The following is a 20,162-nucleotide window of genomic DNA, read 5'->3' on the forward strand; positions in this document are numbered from 1 at the left end:
TACATTACAAACTTAGCATCATGCCAGCTGGCAAAGAAATATTTTCAAGGCCTGCCTCCATTATAGCATAGCAGGAAGTAAAAGAAGATTCTAAGCTGAGAGATAATAAATTGATAATTGGCACAAAATTATCCTCATAAAGTGATTTGAGATAAAATAGGTTACATAAAAGTTTCTAACTGTGATAATAGCCTCCAATATTTATTAATGTGATTACTTGGTTGTCATCTTGGTTTGTGATATTACCTCCAATTACCTGGAGTTTAGAAAGATATATTCCTTAGAAAGAAAAATGTTAGTTAATTTTAAAATTAGCATATTAAACTATAATGTTCAATTGAAGATATTAGACTGAAATGTAATAAGTAATTTAATAATATTATTAATAAGACATGCTTATTAATAATGAAGGGCATAATCTGCCATTCGGACTCTCAGGTGCTAATCTGTATTTTCAAGAAGAGCTTATAAAAAGTGCCTATATAAATAGTAAGAGAATAACTAGATGTACTGAAAAGTAAACTAAAATAAACATTTCTAAATTTTTAACAATAAAGCAGCCGGATTCTGATTGAGTCAAATAATCATAACATTAGCTATTGTAACAAATAATAAATGACACAATTATAGCATCACTATTATAAAAGGATTACCTTTTCTAGCATTTTCTTAGAGCAAGGTATAATGTTTTAGGAATACATTATTAAAATAGAGCATTGTGTAAAGGTTATTATTTTGTGGGAAAAAATTCCTGTCTCAACTTTGACATTTGTTTTTGAAAAATGGGCTTAACTTCAACATTTATATAGCAGCAGGAGACCATTATCTTGTGACAACACTTCATTGCATCGACATTATCTGTTAATTATCTTTGCCACCATTAATTTTGAGCCTAGTATGCTATATATGTTGGCTATTACCAGTTGTGTGACTGCTCTTTCTTCCTTCACTGATAAGATCTGGAAAAGATACAAACTTTAATTAAAAATGAAACCCAGGTAAAGGTTACACTTTCACAAAGATTTCTGGAGACACTTATGATCAGATGGAGTAATTCAAAATAACCATCAGGTATTCAGAATTGCCTCTGCTTTACATTGTTTGTGTGTTGCATGCTACAGTTCCTCTCTCCTCAATATATTTATCCTTTTCAAATGACCTGTGACTGAACTCCATATAGTTCTGACCTAAACATCTTCCACTTCGTGAGTAACCTCTGCAGGCATTTAATAAGCAAGTATTCTGTAGAAGTATATTTGAGGAGTAAACAGGAGACCACATCAAAAATAGAGAAAAAGTGGGTAAGAAAGATCTTTTCCCCGATAAAGGAAGAGATGCATCTTTTCCAAACTATCTAAATAAAACATACGTCAACTTTAGAATTATCATCTTGTTTCTGGCAGTCTCTGATTTAACGTTGTCTTCTTGTCTTCATACAGAGATTTTATAAAGCCCCTCAACCTATTAGTTCAGACCCTTTGTTCCTTAGGATATACTATCTCCTTTTTCCTGTTACTTTTCCCCTGCCAATTACATTTCAAAAAATGTTAGGGAAAAAAAACTGCATCTCTGCTTAACATATACAGACTTTTATTTGTTATTATCCCCTAAACAACACAGTATAACAGCTACTTATATATCATTTACATTATATTAAATATTAAATGTAATCTAGAGGTGAATTAATATATTAGGATGATATGCACAGATTTATACAATAATGTATGCCATTTTATAATTTTACATAAAGGGATTGGGCTTGTGCAGATTTTGGTATGGTGGGGGGCATAGTCCACTCTCCACAGATACTGAGGGATGAATAAATGCTGAACTGTTCTGCTATGTTTTCCCATCTTAATTGTGCCTTTTCCACTCCTTCCTGCCACAGATTATCATTGTTGATACTCCAGATCTCAACTACTGGGCAGGGAACATGGTTTTGAGCCCATTCTTACCTTGCTAGTGTCTCACTGGCACTGAATCCTGTCCTTATTTTCATGGGACTGTCTTTCTCACAGTTCTGTCTCATCTTAGTTCAGATGTCTTTTCTGAAATTTGCATTATACAAGGATCCTATCTTATTCAGCTTTCTTCCCCATTCCCCAATAAATTACCTTTAATCTGCAATTTCTGATTTATATTCTTTATAAGATTTAAGACTCTCTGAAGTAATAACATTATTAAAAATATTTGCTGATTGATTTCCATGCCCCTCTGTTACAATATCAGTACCACAAAGGTGATAAAGTTTTTCACTTGACTGCTCTATTTCCACCACAGAGAATTGTGCCTGCATATAAAAATTCAAAATAATATTTACCAAATATATGAATGAATAAGCATGAACCTCTCCCAGTCCCGCTGAGGGCAATGCTTCAGATTTGGAGATGTATATCTCTAGTGCATGATTTTATTCCTTAATAATGAGTCCTTCCCCTTGACTGAAGATTCCTAGAGTTGGATTTTTTTCTAATCAGCACTGAGTATGGTAAGTATCTCTAGTGAACACAGTCCCATCAGAGCCACATGTGCATAGTTTATGTGTCTGTAAACACTTCTCACCTTAACTGTGTTGGGACTTTTGCCTACTAGTATACTACTACTACTATTTGCTAAAAAAAAGGCTTCGATTATCCAGTTCTGCTTTGGAAAACAACAGGATGAAAGGCACTTGGAATTGTTATAAAAGACAGAGAAAACTAGACATATGTATACCTGCAGAGTACTTGGAGAAAAAGCTGAATGTGTGGTGGAATGGATCAATTTATTCCATTTATTGCTATAACATTTCATGACTAAGATTTCCTTTTATAATCTTTCCTGTCCTAAATTAGTACTCTTTGTCTTATTCTATTGATAAACATGTATAAGAAATTTAGAGTTATAGAACATTCAATATTTTAAGCTCAATTCCTTTTTCATTAAGTAATACCTGTTAGCAGTCCAAAAAACAATATTCTGATTTTTTTCCTATTTTCTTTCTTTTTGAGCTGAAAGCTAGTTTATTAATATCTCTAAGTAACTGTGGCCCTTGAAAATTGTCTTTTATAAGCCTTTACTGAGCAACTACCCACAGGTCTGAAGCATCTCAGTCTGCTTATTTACAAAGTCAAATGTCCTGTACTGTATATGTTGTAGGAAAGTAAATGTTGAATGTGGTGTTGTAACGTCAGTGTAAGATTATGGGAAGAAATGAGAACAAGATCTAGGGATTTTCATTTCTCTAATTGCTAGTGATGATGAATATTTTTTTCATTTATTTGTTGATTGATTGATTTATTTTCTAAGAAATGTCTCTTCAGGTCCTTGGCCCATTTATTGATTGGGTTATTTGTTTTCTTTTGGTGTTTAGCTTTTTGAGTTCTTTATATATCCTAGAGATTAGTGATCTGATGTGTGAGGGGTAAAGATTTGCTCCCAAAATGTAGGCTTTCTATTCACCTTACAGATTGTTTCTTTTGCTGAGAAGAAACCACTCTAAGATTTTATCTCACTCCTGTCAGAATGGCAGCTATTATGCATACAAACAATAATAAGTGTTGGTGAGGATGTGGGGGAAAAGGTACACTCATACACTGCTGGTGGGACTGTAAATTGGTGCAGCCAATATGGAAAGCACTATGGAGATTTCTTGGAAAATTGGAAATGGAACCACCATTTGACCCAGCTTTCCCTCTCCTTGGTCTGTACCCAAAGGACTTAAAAAAAGAGCATACTACAGGGATACAGCCACATCAATCTTTATAGCAGCACAATTCACAATAGCTAAACTGTGGAACCAAACTAGATGCCCTTCAATAAATGAATGGATAAAAAAAATGGGGCATATATACACAATGGAATATTACTCAGCAATAAAAGAGAATAAAATCATGGCATTTGCAGGTAAATGGATGGAGTTAAAGAAGATAATGCTAAGTGAAGTTAGCCAATCCCAAAAAACCAAATGCCAAATGTTTTCTTTTAAAATAAGGAGGTTGATTCATTGTGGGATAGAGAGCGGGAGCATGGGAGGAATAGACAAACTCTAGATTAGGTCAGAGGGGTTGGAGGAGAAGGGAGGGGGCATGGGGTTATTAATGATGGTGGAATGTGGTGATAATTATTATCCGAAGTACAAGTATGAAGACAATAATTGGTGTTAATATACTTTGTATACAACCAGAGATATGAAAAATTGTGCTCTCTCTATATGACAAGAATTGTAATCCCTCCCACTGTTTATTATTTATTCATAAATAAATAAATAAGAAAGAAAGAAAGAAAGAAAGAAAGAAAGAAAGATAGATAGATAGATAGATAGATCTGGGTAAAAAGTCTGTAGTACTTAAAGGTCCCAGGAAGGGGGCTATTGTGTGCCAGTAGGGCCACCAGAGATGCACCAGGTTTTGGCCATGAGGCAGAAGAGAAGAGTGAAGGCGATAGTCTAGGCCAGAGCCTTGTGGGGTTTCTATGAGAAAGGCAAGGCAAGGCAGAACAAAGAATTTGACCATTGCCTGGCCTGATCCTGAACTGATTATGGGCAAAAGAAATACTGGTTTGGTGTGTGTGACAGCTCAGGGGGCGATTCAGGCTATCAACTTGAACTTGGTTGACTTATTTAAGATGAGCTCTTTACTGTCTAAAGATTGACTATCCCCATCAGGGGCAATCTCTTTGGGGGCAGCAAACTTTTTAAAATTACAAAGCATCTTAATATACAGAGAAGAATTTTTTTTTTAACAATGAATATAGTATAGTTCCATAATTAATTTATTTAATAAAATAAGTTCTGTTATGAACTTTATAAACAAATCCAAAAATGAAAGTAGAAAATAAAACATTTAATTACTGGTAAACAGAGAATTTAGCAAAGGAGAAAAATTTTGCAAACAGAAAAGCACAAATAGATGAGTAGTGCAAAAGGAGATTATTTTTGTAGACAAGTAGATCAATAAAAATCCTAGCAATGTACCCATCAGTTACTGAAGTTATTAAATTGCCCTTTTATCAGTGTTCTCATTACTTGGAAACATTTTTTTAAATTATAATGTAAGTTGTGTCTGTGTGTGTGTGTGTGTGTGTGTGTGTGTACATAATTCTGGGTTTTTTTTTGAGCTATTATTGAAAACTTTACTTTCTCCTTTTTATTGGTATGCATACTTTAGAACAATAGCATAATCTATGATTGCTTTTTTATTTTTAAATGTAGGGTTTTTTTATCCCCAAGGAACATGCATTAAAGCGTGTTTCTCTCATAAACTTATAACATTAAAAAGCAGCTCAGAAGACCAGCTGACATTACTGTCTTCTTTTAAAAATAAGGAATTTGGAGCAAAGGAAAAATGAAGGAAGTTGCCTGTTATTATTTGAATGTGAGGTGTCTCCAAAAGCTCACATGTGAGACAATGCAAGAAAGTTCAGAGGAGAAATGATTAGTCCATTAGAAATGATTTGGTTGTGAGAGTCTTAAGGCAATCAGTGAATTAATCCCCTGTTAGGGATTAACTGAGTGGTAATTGAAGTGGTAGGGTGTGGCTGGAGGAGCTGGTAATTGGGGGTGTGATTTGGGGGTATATATTTGTATCTGGCAAATGAAGTCCTCTCTCTCTCTCTGCCTTTTGATCATCATGTGAGCTGCTTCCTTCTGCCAACTCTTCTGCCATGTTCTGCCTCACCTCAACCCTGGAGGAATGGAGCTGGCCTTCTATGGACTAAGTCCTTGAAAACTGTGAGACCCCAAGTAAACTTTTCTTCCTCTATAGTTGTTCTAGTTCTGTCTTTAAGTAAAAGCAACATAAAAGCTAACTAAAACTTGCCCAAGTGGTGTCTACTTATTGAAATTAGACATACATGATATGTAGCTTAGTGCCTGATAATCAACAACAGATTATGGTTACTGAATACAAGGTAGTATATAAGTCTGCTGAGTATGTGACCATGGAAGTGAAGTATTCTCTAATAACCAAAATACAAGTGCAACCTTTCTTGCTTTTTTTGAGATATTTTTAATGATATATATGCTATAGTTTAGATATTAGGTGTCCCCCAAAAGCTCACCTGAGAGAGAGACAATGCAAGAATATTCAAAGGTGAAATGACTGGGCTATAAGAGCATTAAATCAATCAGTGAATTAATCCCCTGAGTAACTATAGGCTGGGGTGTGGCTAGAGGAGGTGGGGGGTCCCTGGGGACATGCCTTTGGGGGTATATTTTGGTGAGCTGACCTTTGTCTGTCTGTCTGTCTCTCTCTCTCTCTCTCTCTGCTTTCTGATCATCATGTAAGTCACTTTCTTCCACTACACTCTGCCTTACATTGAGCCCCCAGCAATAAGCCTCTGAAACTGTGAGCCCCAAATAAACTTTTCCTCCTTAAAATTGTTCTTGTCAGGCCTTTTAGTCATAGTAGTAAAAAAACTGACTTAAACAGTGCTTTGTTATGTGTTTATGCCTGTGTGTACCTATTTCTTTCCTTTCTTATGTAAAATATTCTTGGTTCAGCACTAGGATGGAAGATACAGAGAAGCCTGACATGTAGGAATATAATATTTTTCAATGGGAAAATACTCTTTTCTTTATCCTTAAGTGAAAAACAAGTGCAGTCTCTCCTAATCAGACTTTGGTTAGAATTGAACTGGTAAATACTGTGGGAATAAGTTAATATAACTTAAAGTTGTCTTATTTCACTACTTAAAAATATTTGAGTCACTATGTCATCATAAAATACATTTTTTAAAAAGTGCTATTAAGACAAGATGTATCTATCTTTCTGTCATCAATCTACATACACACAAATAATGTCAACAGGTTCAGGCCTCCATGAACATAATTTACTTCTGAACATTATGCTTTTAATAGCAAAGCCTCAGAATACACGAAAAAAATTAACCTAACTATAAACATTAGTGGGCAAGTCAATCATCCTGATGTAAGATTTCAGCATAGATATCTAAATAAGTGCCAAATTAAGCACATAAAATTAATAAAGATATAGAACAGAACTGATAAACTTGATAAAATGGATGATACAAAATAAAAACTCAAGGATTCATAGAATATTTACCAAGATTGACCATTCATGTCATAAATTAATTCTCAAAATTTAAAAATAACTGATAAATAGAAAATATGTGCTGACTATAATTTAATTAAAAATTAATAAGCTAAAGATAATATTTCTAAATACTCTGTGCAACTAAGCAGAACTTAAAAAAGATATAGCATATTCAGAAGTATGTTGTAAATACCATATATTAAGCCATATGAATGTAGCTAAAATAGCACATTGAAGGAACCATGTAGTCTTAGATGTATATTAAAGATAAAAATGAGCACTCAAAATTCATGAGGTAAGCATTTAACCTAACAAGTTACAAAAAGATAACAATAAGTGTAATACATAAAATAAAAAATAAAGAAAATAACTTAATGAGATAGGGTACTTCCACTTCTGAAATGCTGTTGTACCTGGTACTAGGCTTGCCTTCTGCTAGAATGAAGGAGGCTTTTTTGATCCTAGAATGAAGAAGGCTTTTTTGGTCCCAGAAGGATCCTGTCTTTTGTTAGGGCCAGAGAAAGCTACCAGGAGAAAGCTATCTATTGACTGAGACTTTTGAGACTGTAAGCCCCAAATAAACCTTTAACCAGGAGAAAGCTACTAAATAGGGTGGAAGAAATTTGTTACGTTTTACCCTGAATCCCTTACCCCTGCAATGCAATGATGGTCTCAAAATGACAGCCCACAAGTCCAGAGTGGGGACACCCAGTCTTTGTTCCTAAGGAATTTACATTTGTCTGTTTTATCTTCTCTGTGAGTTCTCTGAGGGTCTGACATAATTTGCTTTTGTTTTTCCTAAATTGGAAATCTCAGGGCAGAGAAAGAGCTATGGCTACAGAGAGCAGATTCCCTGAAAATATTGAAATAAAAATGAACAAGTTGTTGCTACTGCAGCAAAAAGTATCAGTTGAAGCAAATAATAGGCACATGGATATTTGGAAAGGAAAAGCTGAGAGGTTACGAACTTCAAGAACTAAGGGGTTTGAAAAGCCCCTGTGTATGTGTACCAGGAAACTTAGAAAGCTATTCACATGTGCCAGCCATGATACACGCTCAGAAAAGAGCCTGCAAAACATTAGGCTTTCACTGCTAGTTTGTCTTTAGCTTCAGGGAAAGCAGGAATTGAAGGCTAAGGTAGTTTAAATAGTCTGGCTAATCATTAAAGGAGTGCCTCCAAATCTGAGCAAATAAGAAAAGACCTGTAGAGTTTCTTTTTCTTTAATATTATAAGATTCCAAATGCCTAGTTTCAACAACAACAACAACAACAAAAGAGGGAATAATGGGAAACAATGACCCATTATTAGGATAAATGAACAGAAATTGCCCCTGAAGAAGTGTAAATGTGAGGTTTGCTAGACCAAGACTTTACATCAACTATCTTAAATATACTTAAAAAGGTAAAGGAAATAACTAAAGGAAATGAGGAAAATGATGTTTCACCAAACAGAAAATATCAGTAAGGGCATACATTTGCCTCTCTGCTTCATGTCCAACTAATCTACCTCACCTTCACTCCACTCCACACATCCTTTTTAACTCTTATTCTTTGTATAGTCAGATTTTGCCTCCAAGTCAGAAACTTTGTACCAACTGCTCTGTCTGTCTAGGATTCTTTTCTCCCACATATCTGTGTGGTTCACTTCTTCATCTCCTTCCAGTTTTTCTACCTTCCTAATGAGGCCCACCAACTTTCCTTCCTCATTTGACACTGTATTATTGATCTTGCTTATCTTAATAAATTTATAGCTAACATCCAAAATTAATTGAATAGCTAGCATGCATCAAGAGTATTTTCTGTTTTGTTCATTGATATTATCCTAGAACAGTTCCTTAGTAAGTAAGTTTTGAACATGCCTCCACCCTCAAATTAATAGACTCATAACTTAAAAGCAAATTCTAAACAAGCTAGGAATAGAAATGAACTTCCCAGGAAAACATGAAAACATATCTAAATTTGAAATGAGACAAGGAAGTCTGTTTTAGCCACTCTTATTTAACATTGGAACACAGGTACTAGATAGCATCCACATACAAGAAAATGAAAATAAAATCGTAAAGCCAGACTTCCTTGGTTTAAATCTCACCTTTACCATATATATATTATGGTTTTGAGTAAATTGTTTAATTTCTTAGTGCCATTTTCTAATTTAAGAAAGGACTAGTGGTAATTATATAGATCTCCACCAAGTTATTGTTAGACTTAATTTAATTTAAAGGATTTAGAATAGTACCTGGCACATAGGAAGTATTATATAAAGGTTAACATTTTTATTATTGCAAAAGCAATGTAAAAATTTATGGAATTACTACATATAAGAAAGAAAAGGCTAAAAATTAAAAATAATAATAATAGCAAGAAAAGCCTAATATATTTATTTAGGAATAAGCCTACCAAATTTGTAAGACTCTGCAGAAATGAAGGCTCAGTCACACCTCTAGACAAAGCACCCAGACTTACCAAGGTGATAGTGAAGGGAAGGAAAAATATGAATGGACAGTGGGGATGATGAGTGTCAATTACAACTCCAGCACTAAGTGTGGTAATCAGAGTTGTGGTTATAACCTCTTCTCTTTCTTATAAGTTTTCTCTTAGTCAGGACCTCATAGAAATGTGGAGGTGTGGAGTTATGCTCCACCCCTTTGAGGATATAGTATCTACTATCTTTCAAACTATTTCAAATTCTTTTTGGAAAGTTTGCTTTTTCTCTTCCATTCATCTATTTATTCAATCATTTATTGTCAGTATGGACAGAAAAGTATTTTTTTTTTATATTTTGGGTTGTAGTCTAAATTTGCTGTATTTTGTTACTGAAATTGTTCTCGCTTGGACCATGGGAACATCTTTTATTTGGTTTTTGTATCCCTCTGACATATCACCATCATTGTGGGTTTTTTTAATATTCAGTTTTGTTTTTAAAAGAAACTTTAAAAAAAATTTTGTAGTTGTAGATGGACAGAATCCCTTTATTTTGTTTATTTTTATGTGGTGCTATGGATCGAACTCAGTGCCTCACACGGGGTTAAGCAAGTACTCTGCCACTGAGCTATAGTCCCAGCCCCTACTGGATACTGAATTGTGGATTGGCCACTTTTTTTATTTCATTAGTGGTTATTTTTTTCTGTTTTATTTTCCTTCATTTATGTCAAATTGTTTGACAGAGTCAAAAGGTAACACAGGACATCATGTGGCAAGAAATGGGGAGCTTGCGTGTGTGTGTGTGTGTGTGTGTGTGTGTGTGTGTGTTCTGGTCTCTCTCCCTCTTCCACTATTATGTGTTTCTATGAATTTGACTATTTTATTTTCTACATGTCTGTGAGATCATTCAGTATTTGAATTCCTGTGACTGGCTTGTTTTACTTAATGCATTGTCCACCAATGTCCATCTAGGTTATGAACTGTGGCAAGAGGGGACAGGAAATGGTTAGGTGATGGTTAATGGATATAAAATTTCAGTTATAAAAAAAATAAAGTTTGGAGATTTTCTACACAAGATTGTACTTACAATTGTGCATTATGTCCTTAAAACTGTTCAGATAACAGAACTTAGGTTTAATGTTCTTACAAAAACAAACAAAACCATAACAAAAGGGAAAGGAGTAAACTTTGGGAGCAATAGACATATTTATGGCCTTGATGGTGATGATGGGTTCATGAATGTATATTTATCTTTCAGTTCATTAAGATATACAATAAATATTTACAGTTGTTTGCATGTCAATAATACCTCAACAAAATGTTCTTAAATTAACAGTTTCAATATCATTTATTTATTTTGGTACTGGGGATTGAACCTAGGTGTACTTTACCACTGAACTACATCCACAGTCCTTTTTATTTTTTGAGACAGGGTCTAAATTGCTAGGGCCTCACTAATTTGTTGAGGCTGGCATTAAACTTGGAATCCTCATGCCTTAACCTCCCAAGTTGTTGGGATTTCTGGTGTGCACACCTATACCTGGCAGTAATTTTATTTTTGTAATGATGCACCAAAAATAAGTGTTTAATACTTTTTGAGCAGAAACAGTACTATTTCTTTCGTCCTTGACATATAGCCAGCAGACTTTCTTAGGCTAACAAGGAGGCAGGCAGATTTAAAGATTATGGAACTTGAAAGTAGAATATTTTATATTAATCTTGAGAAATACTGACATCTAAAACTGGAAAGATCACATTGATATTCACATAGAATAATGTGTGATATATCTTTTAAAGTAAATTGATACATAATTAAGCAGGGGTTATTGATAGGTCATAAATTATGGCATTCAGGATGTATTAAACAAATCTCCTTTCTGTGGGCACTGAATTTCTATATTTGCTCAAATTTAGGATGCTTAATCATATTCATTATTTCATTGATATCATCACTCATGTATTCATTCAATAAGTAAAAATTTAATATTCTGGGAAAAAAGATCGATGTCTATGATAGATAAATATAAAATTACCTATTTTAATAGTATCCTTATACCATAATAGTATAATTAATATATTTATGAGAAGTATTTAAGTTTTAGAAAAGATTTACACCTATTTTGTTGCAAGAGCTCTCTGAGGTTGGTATAACAAATATTTATGATCTCAGGCATTCATGCTGGTAGCCTGAGATTCTTTTGTTAGTTGCAGAATTAAATAAACCTATACATCTCTAGTGCCTATGTTCCAGATGGAACATCAGAGTTTATTTTTATAGCCACTAGAATAAAAAAGCTCAGTATAGAACTATGGGACAAAAGCAGTTCATTAAAAATGGACATCAATACTGATGGATTCAAAGAAAAGGCACTAGAACCACAGGAGCTTAACAAAACACATTTCTGTTTGGAAGAATATTCAAATGTGATTTGTAGTTATTTATTTGATAAAAAAGATGCAAGTTATTTATTTGATAAAAAAGATGCAAGGTTGAAAATTTTGTGCAGATGAGTAACAAAAATGAAGTCACAAAGACACAATTTTTTTTTTTCTGGAGAGAAACATAAAGAACATATACTTCAGATGAGGACAAGTGTCTGTGTATGCTGATCACACCTGCTTTCCTGATAAAATTACTTAGGGCAGTAGTGTTACCTGTGTGGCTACCCATATAATATGACATTAGGATCATCAATTTCTTCTAAAAAGTTAAAAGTGAATCTATTTGAAATGCCTTTGTCACTGTACATTAAATAAATAGCAACTGCATCTTAGTTTTCAGCAGAGGGCACTGGAACACATTGTGGGACAAAATGAGGTAAAGGAAAAAGTAATCCACACATTACAGGTTTAAAAAATGCCTTGTATTTTAAATAAGACAGTATTAATGGACAAATGATAAACTTACTAATTTTTTGTGTTTCCCACCATCATAGATTTGTGGAAATTTCCTTTTCTGTTTCAGTCTCAAGAGATCTACTTCATTCCTTCACAGAATGATGCAAGTAGCCTATTACAATTTGGTGATAGTGTCACTTACTCATTTATATGGATTAGGTATTTTGATATGATAAAAAAATTAACAATGCTTTAATAAAATAAATCGGGCTCTACACATAATAAACTAGATTTGCCAGGCCTTAGAAATTGACACTCTTTGTTTTCTCTACAAGTTCATTAAAGTATGTATGATATGGAAACAGCTTTGTTTCTGCCACAAGCTAGGTGATAAAGATAAAACTCCTTTATGTTATTGTACTTAATAGAGATAACAAGACTTCTAATGGATTTAATAACCTGTTTTTTATGAGTATTCATTAAAGGAGGTAACCTTTTCATTTTTGTAAGGCTATTGTAATAGTTACATAGTATTATAATATTGAGACAGAAGTTCTTTTGAAGACTTCAGTTTCAAAGAAAGACAAAATGCATGAGTAAAAAGTGACAACCAACATGAAATGATGAGTATCTGTTGTGAATTACTTTCTTAATAGGCACATTTTAAATGAAAACAAACTAATTATTTTGATTATTAATTTTATATGAGTCCATACCAGATGAAAGAATTTAAAATTTTGGGAAGTATTATGTTACAAATTTCAGTGTCCTTTCTTACCCAATTTTGGAATTTTACTCATGAAATGATACTTGCACCGATGAAGTAATTTTATTTATGTTGTAATAGCAGTGTACTTTTCACAGATTACTGTCCTTTAGTGGAGAAAGAACAGCTTTGATGTTCTCTATGTTTTAAAAGGTGGGCATTTATAAATGCAGAGTGATGAGTCACAGTTAATTAAATGAAACTTCTTTACACATTTAAAACAAGCAATTTTGCTATTGAAGAAATGATCTATTTTATACACAATGTACAGAAGGAAAAATATACAGCAAATTTTAAATCATTATTTTTGCTTTGCCTACAGGATGTACTATGGTGAAAATAGAACAGAATATAATATTAAGTCAGGCTTTTCACATAACAGTATTTCACCACATAATTTGTTACAGAAATTATGCCACTTTATATTGCAAAAAAAAATGTGGTGCAATCATTATGTGAAGTTTTATTTTTAAACTGTGTTGTTGTTACTTAAACACCATTTATTTATTACTAATTGTCTTTGGTGCAAGAGTAGGACGCATGAATATACATTAAAGCAATGGTGATAAGTATGCTGTGAAACACAGGATAGTTTTTCTTTACTCCATGGCAACAAGTTGCCATCTGTATAGCAAGTAGAGCCAAAGAGGTAACAAAAAAAAATTTAATGTTACTAGTTCTAAACCAACACTAACCCAAAATAAACCACAGTTTTAAAACAGAAAAAAAAAATTCTAAATCTTATAAGAGCAAAGATGATGTGATGGTTTTTTTTTTTTTTTCTGGCACTTTGGCAATACCATGGAAATGAAAGGTCAAAAAATATTGTCAAAATTCAAAATTTCATTGGAAATTCTTGGGTCAGACAAAATGATATCATGGCAATTTTGACTAAACATCAGCTCAGTGAAATTGCAATTTTCCTCCCTATAAATTTTATACTTTTAAATGGCCTTGGGTCTGATTACTTGATAGTTATATTGTTTTGTGTTCATTTTCCTATTTTCTCATATATTTTATCTGATTTAAGACATTTTAAATGCTTTTAAAGTATTCTTGTGCAAGAAAGGGATATCTGCTTTCTCACTTTTTTATGCGTGGAAACTAAGTCATGCAAATCTTAAATAACCAATTAGTCAGCAACAGAATGAATTAAGTCTTCTTTTACCCTAACTTTGGCAACAAAAAAAATTTTGTAGAAAAATTGGAGTGCTATAATGTGCAACATGGATCATTCCATTGTTTCCCATATTTTTTGTCTGGCCTGTGGTTAACCAAAGTTTATTGCTAAGTAAGGCAGTACCTCAGGCTTTATGGAAAAGAATTATCTGAACATTTTAAAAATTCCCTTTTCACATAACCAGGTAAAAATCTTTAAAACAATGTAGATATGACTGGGAAACAAAGTTTTTACTTCCTATTTCTAACTTTACTTTCTTTTTCTGCGACATAATGCACAGGAAGATAAACATTTGCCTAGAGTCCATAAACTCTTTGAGTTGTCTTCAAAACACAGAAACACACACAAAAAATCAAACCAAAAAGAGAGGGGACAAAAGAGTGAACAGCCTTTTAAAGAGTTTTCTTTAGGTCTGCTGGCTCATTCTCATTCAAACTGTCTTCTAATTCCTATTATGCATACTAAAATTTTCTTTTAAGCTCTGCTCAAATGATCCCATGTTTACTTTTTTAACACATGGTTTATTATATAAATTTAAAACATATAATGTAAAGTGAGTAGTCCAATATAGCTATAACCCAGACACAACATCTGCTAATTATGTGTTTTTTAAAAATATTTTTAGTTGTCAATTTTATTTTATTTATTTATATATGGTGCTGAGAATTGAACCCAGTGCCTCATACATGCTAGGCAAGTGCTCTACCACTGAGCCACCAACCAAGCCCCTAATTACATGCTATTTTTCTTTTTTATATATTTCTACTCATTCCCCAGTTCAGTCCCACTTTGTTTACTCTCAGATGAAATCAGATATACAGATATTAAATGTAAAAATCAAAATCTTAATACTATCTTGCATCTGAGGAAGGAAAATGTTGATTGGGATAGACTAGAGACATTTTATTTGGGATATTGTAAATATTCTATGTTTAAAACCATATTTATTTTATTTATTTATTCTTTTTACAAAATTTTTACATTTATTTTTTAGTTGTAGTTGGACACAACACCTTCATTTCACTTGTTTATTTTTTTATGTGGTGCTAAGGCTTGAACCCAGGGTCTCGCATGTTCAAGGTGAGCTCTCTACCGCTGAGCCACAACCCCAGCCCCAAAAAACCATATTTATTTTTATAGAGAATGCACAGTGTGTCTTTGTGAGGCCTTTAAAAGCAGGGTTACATTAGTGGTGACTTACAACCTTCAGGTTTGGAGGAAACTTGAGAAGAGGTTTAGAAATAGTTTGCTCTGACTGGAAGCTATTTTATAATTCTATTATTAAAACTTAATTTCAGTGAAATCAAGAAATAAACAAAAGGGAAATGATATTTATTTGTTAGCTTCTTCACTACAGTTATTTAATACACATCTTTCTTCCTCTGGCAAAATTTATTTATGCCAATATAGATTCAGTGAATAGATAGAAAATGGATCAATGTACTTTTCATTTTCTTCACCTATTAAGCTTTACTTTAAAGCAAGTTGAATTATCACCATCATATTTAGGAAGACTAAATGTATTAAAAAAATTAAAGGAGAATCATCTTTACCTTCTGTCCGTACTCAGATAGCATAAATGTTTGTCATCATTCCATCCAAAGAAGAAACCCTTCTATTTTCCAGACGGGGGGGGGGGGGGGTTATTTATTTATTTATTCTGTTGTCAGCTTTATGTCATATTGTTAAACATAAAATTAGTGTAGGGAGAATGTGGTATTGGTTCTTTAAGACCATATGTTTGAAAATGGTTGCTAAATTGAGTATTTGGAACTGTCCTTGTCTCTGTATTTAACTTTCCCTCTTAATGTGTTCAGGATCAAATGAATCTCTTTGACATGGGGGAAACAGGAAGCATAGCTTCCTCAGTGTAAAAGAGCCTGATCCCTTGTCAAATCCCACTCCCCTTGGCCCTTCCTACCTCTTCCCAGCTCATTTGCTGCATGGTTGCTTCTGACTCACCAAAACCTGATCTTCTTGTTCAAATTAAGCTTCCATCCTAACTTTTTTTCCTTCAGAACCTTTTGCCTGTTTGGGTGTTTTTTTTGTTTTGTTTTTGGTTTTTATGGTCCAAATTTAGCATGAATTCAGAGGAGAAAGAAATTGAGATAATTTGGGTTGAAGTCTTCATTTTCTTTGACCCTGGTAATTGGAAATCCTCCTCTACCACTCTTCCTGAGTGTACTTCATTGCTGTCTTCATCCCTCCATGACTGTTCCTTACCATCTTTTCCATTCTCCTAGTCATGGTTTTTCCTGACCTTAGTTTTCATATTGCTCCCCTGGAGGTTATTTTTTCTAATAACATATTTAATAGATTGCAGTTGGTTAATAATTAATTGACGAGCATGAGTAAATTTATTTATAAGTGGATTTCTAATTTTTAAATACTAATTATTTTGGCATTCTAAAACCCACCTACTTTGCTAAATACTAACATTTTGGAGTACCTGAGGTACAGTGTACTTGGTTATAAACTTCAGATGATATAAGTTGAGGAGATGTTTTATTCCAAGAAGCTTATAGTGGTAGAAATCACAGAATACTGCAACCCAAAGAAACCATAGACATCTTCTAATTCCTCCCACACATTTTACATACATGATAAATGAGAAATAGGAAGGTTATAATTTTTTCAAGGGTTAAAGGGGTTAAGTAGGGAAGTCTGGACTCCATATTACAAAATGCACAGAGAAAGATAAGCATGTGTTAAAATAAGTGCCTGCCTGACAGACTGAGAGATGCTCTATGACAGAAATACCAGCTAGTGATCCATGATTATGGGGGACTCTGTGCTGTGAGGACAAGAGTCCCACCCTGAAGACCATCCCAGAGCACCTATTGCTGTGTGACTTTGTGAAATTTATTTAAAGTCAGAGACTGTTTTTCCATTTGTAAAAAGGATGGAATAATGAAAACTTTGCAATATCATATGAGTTTAAAATACAAAAACTTAATGCTAGTTATAGTTTTTGTGATGAAGGCATAGCATTCCATGAATTTAAACAAATGACAAAGCATATTTTATAATCAGCCAAATGTATATGCATGTATGTACATGTTGCCTGCATTCTTAGTATTAGTTCCTTTCAAAAAGTTACATTTCATGGTTTGATGTCTAATAACAGTTGAGCTATTTCCCCTCCCCAAGAGTTAGAAGACAGCATATCTATGACAGAGGAAATCCTAGAAAAGAGATCAAAACTAGATTTCAACTTGGTGAGAAATGTATTTGAGAGAAGGAAGGAGGATTAAAATTGAAGGGCAAAAAGGTTTCTTTCCTTTCTATAGGTAGATATAATCTTAAAACCAAAGGAAAAAGAATAGACCTGAACAAGAATGTAATGGGGAAGAAAAGGGCAAAATGAAGAATAAAATTGAGGTCATGCCTTAAAATTACATAACTTCGGAAAACACAGCTTCCTGAAATTGGCAAAGTCATATATATTAAAGCTTTGTGCAAACTGTATTATAAAATATAATTTCATTGTCCAAGGGATAAATGGCAATTTATTCTTTTATAGTAAAATACCATCTTTTCTTCCTCCTACAATTTTTATTCATATGTTTGTAAGACATTCATTTAAATTATGCAACTTTTAATTAAAGTGAAGGGGGAGGGAGATGTAGATCCTTGCTGACTTTGGATTTGTAAACAAGAAATAAGTAGGTCTCAGAAGACTACTATTGATTTTTCATAATTCTTTTTATATCTGAGTGGTAAATTATTCTTTAATCTCAGCTCTAGAATGGAAGCTATAGATTAAAAATAAAATATAATGATATGTATGAGATAAAAAAAAATCATCAGAGCTTTGTGATGCATTGCATAAAGTAGGCTTGAGAAGTGGCAAAAATGACCTCTAAGCTTGTGGTAAATGACAGGTCTCTTTACTACTGTAGGAAGCATTAGAGAACTGAGTTTGGTTTTTAACATAGTTAGATGCTTTTGAGACAGCCACAGGAAACTGCAAATTGCTGGTGGACACAGGCTTCTGGAACTCTACAATGGGGAGGAGGAAACAAGTATTAAATATGGTCAATTAGCCAGTCGTTGTGGCACATGCCTGTAGTACCATCGACTGAGGCAAGAGGATCTCAAGTTCAAAGCCAGCCTTAGCAACTTGGCGGGGCACTTAGCAACTCAGTGAGACCCTGTCTCTAAATAAAATACATAAAAGGGCTGGGGATGTGGCCCAGTAGTTAAGTGCCCCTGGGTTCAATCCCTGGTCCAAAAAAAAAGGTCAGTTAAAGATAACTTCAAATCTTTGATATTTGTACATTTACAAAATAACAAAATACATATTCCTTCATCTTAAGTTAAGGCAGACTCTCTGCTTTGAGAAATAGAACACACTGGAAATGATTTTGTGGCAATCTTCAGACCTAATAATGAAGACATCTATTGTTCCTAATTCCTGTCTCTTAGAATAGTCTGTTAGGGATTACAGCTGAGACATACGAAATCTGCCTGACCTGAGAATACCATGCTGCTGTGAGAAAGCCCAGCTGGAGAAGCAAAGAGCAGAAGGAAAGGTCAGCCAGCCTCCACTACCAGCTACCTCTACCCAGGGGCTAACCATGTGATTGAAGAAGCCGCTTCAACATTCCTTATTACATAGTAGCAGAAAGTGTTGCAACACTGTCAGCTGAGACCACAGGGAAAATAGAAATTCACCTATTGAACTGATAATCTATTTATGCAATTTCTAAATAGCTACCAAAAATATCAGCCTATTTTGTTGTAATAATAAGATGTAAAGAAAGATGCTTTAAAAACCCCACTTTTATGAGAAATTTAAAGGCAATGTAAAAGAATTAGAAGTTGCTTAGATAGAAATAATACCATTTTATTTTTTAAAATTTTTTATTTGTTTTAATTAGTTACACATGACAGTACATTGACCTTGACATATCATACATTTGAATCAGATGGGATATAATTTCTCATTTTTCTGAGTGTACACGTTGCAGAATCATATTGGTCATGCAGTCACATATATACACACAGTAATAATAATGTCTATTTCATTCTACTTACCATTTTATTTTTTATTCCCAATCTCTTTTATCAGAAGATTCTCAAAGTAAGGCATATCAATATAGTATAAGGGCAAAATTCAAATCCATAATGCTATCAGGAAAACATGGTTTCTGGATAAAGATGTATCCAAAGATATGCTGCATTTGGAAAACGCTGTGAAGAGCCCAGAAAATTTAAGTGCATGCTTTGCAGATACTCTGCATTAGGCAATATGGTTTTTAAGAACCTTCTTGGGTCATTTGAAAGTCTTCTCTACACTAAATTTAGTACACATAAGATTTTGAATGAAAGGTCATAAACTTTATAGAGAAATGCTTGGTGAACATCCTCACAGAAAGAGGGAAGTGAATCACTATTTCATATGGTACAAAAAGACAAAAAAAGGAAGCGGGTAATAAATGGACATCTCTGTGGGCAACGTCAAGCAGGAATCTGGGCCTTATTAGTAAGAATGGCTAACACTCCAGAAACCTGCTCTCAGACCCAGCAGGGTTACAAATGGAAGTCTGGATATGGGCAAAATTTCTGAATACATATGTAAAAGTGTAGCAAATATTGATCTAAATGAGACAGAGGACCACATTTTTAGCTTTTGCACCACAGCTAATTGAGGGTTTTCAGCCACAAGAGTCAAATGATTCTGCTTTTAAGCAGAATCAGTTGCATATAGTTTAGAAGAAATCTGAAATGACTCAAACTAATATCATTTATTGAATTTAGGATCAAATTCTTACAATTTTTAATGGCACAAATGGCCCATAATTTATTCAATCAAAACTATGGATCCAATTTACTTCCTCTTTGCTAGATTTCTAAGAAAAAAATATCTAGGGATTCAGAATCATAAGCAAGCATTCCCTACAACATAATTTGATGTGAT

Source organism: Spermophilus citellus, assembly GCF_964194105.1.
Source record: "Spermophilus citellus genome assembly, chromosome: 10".
Taxonomy (NCBI): Eukaryota; Metazoa; Chordata; class Mammalia; order Rodentia; family Sciuridae; genus Spermophilus; species Spermophilus citellus.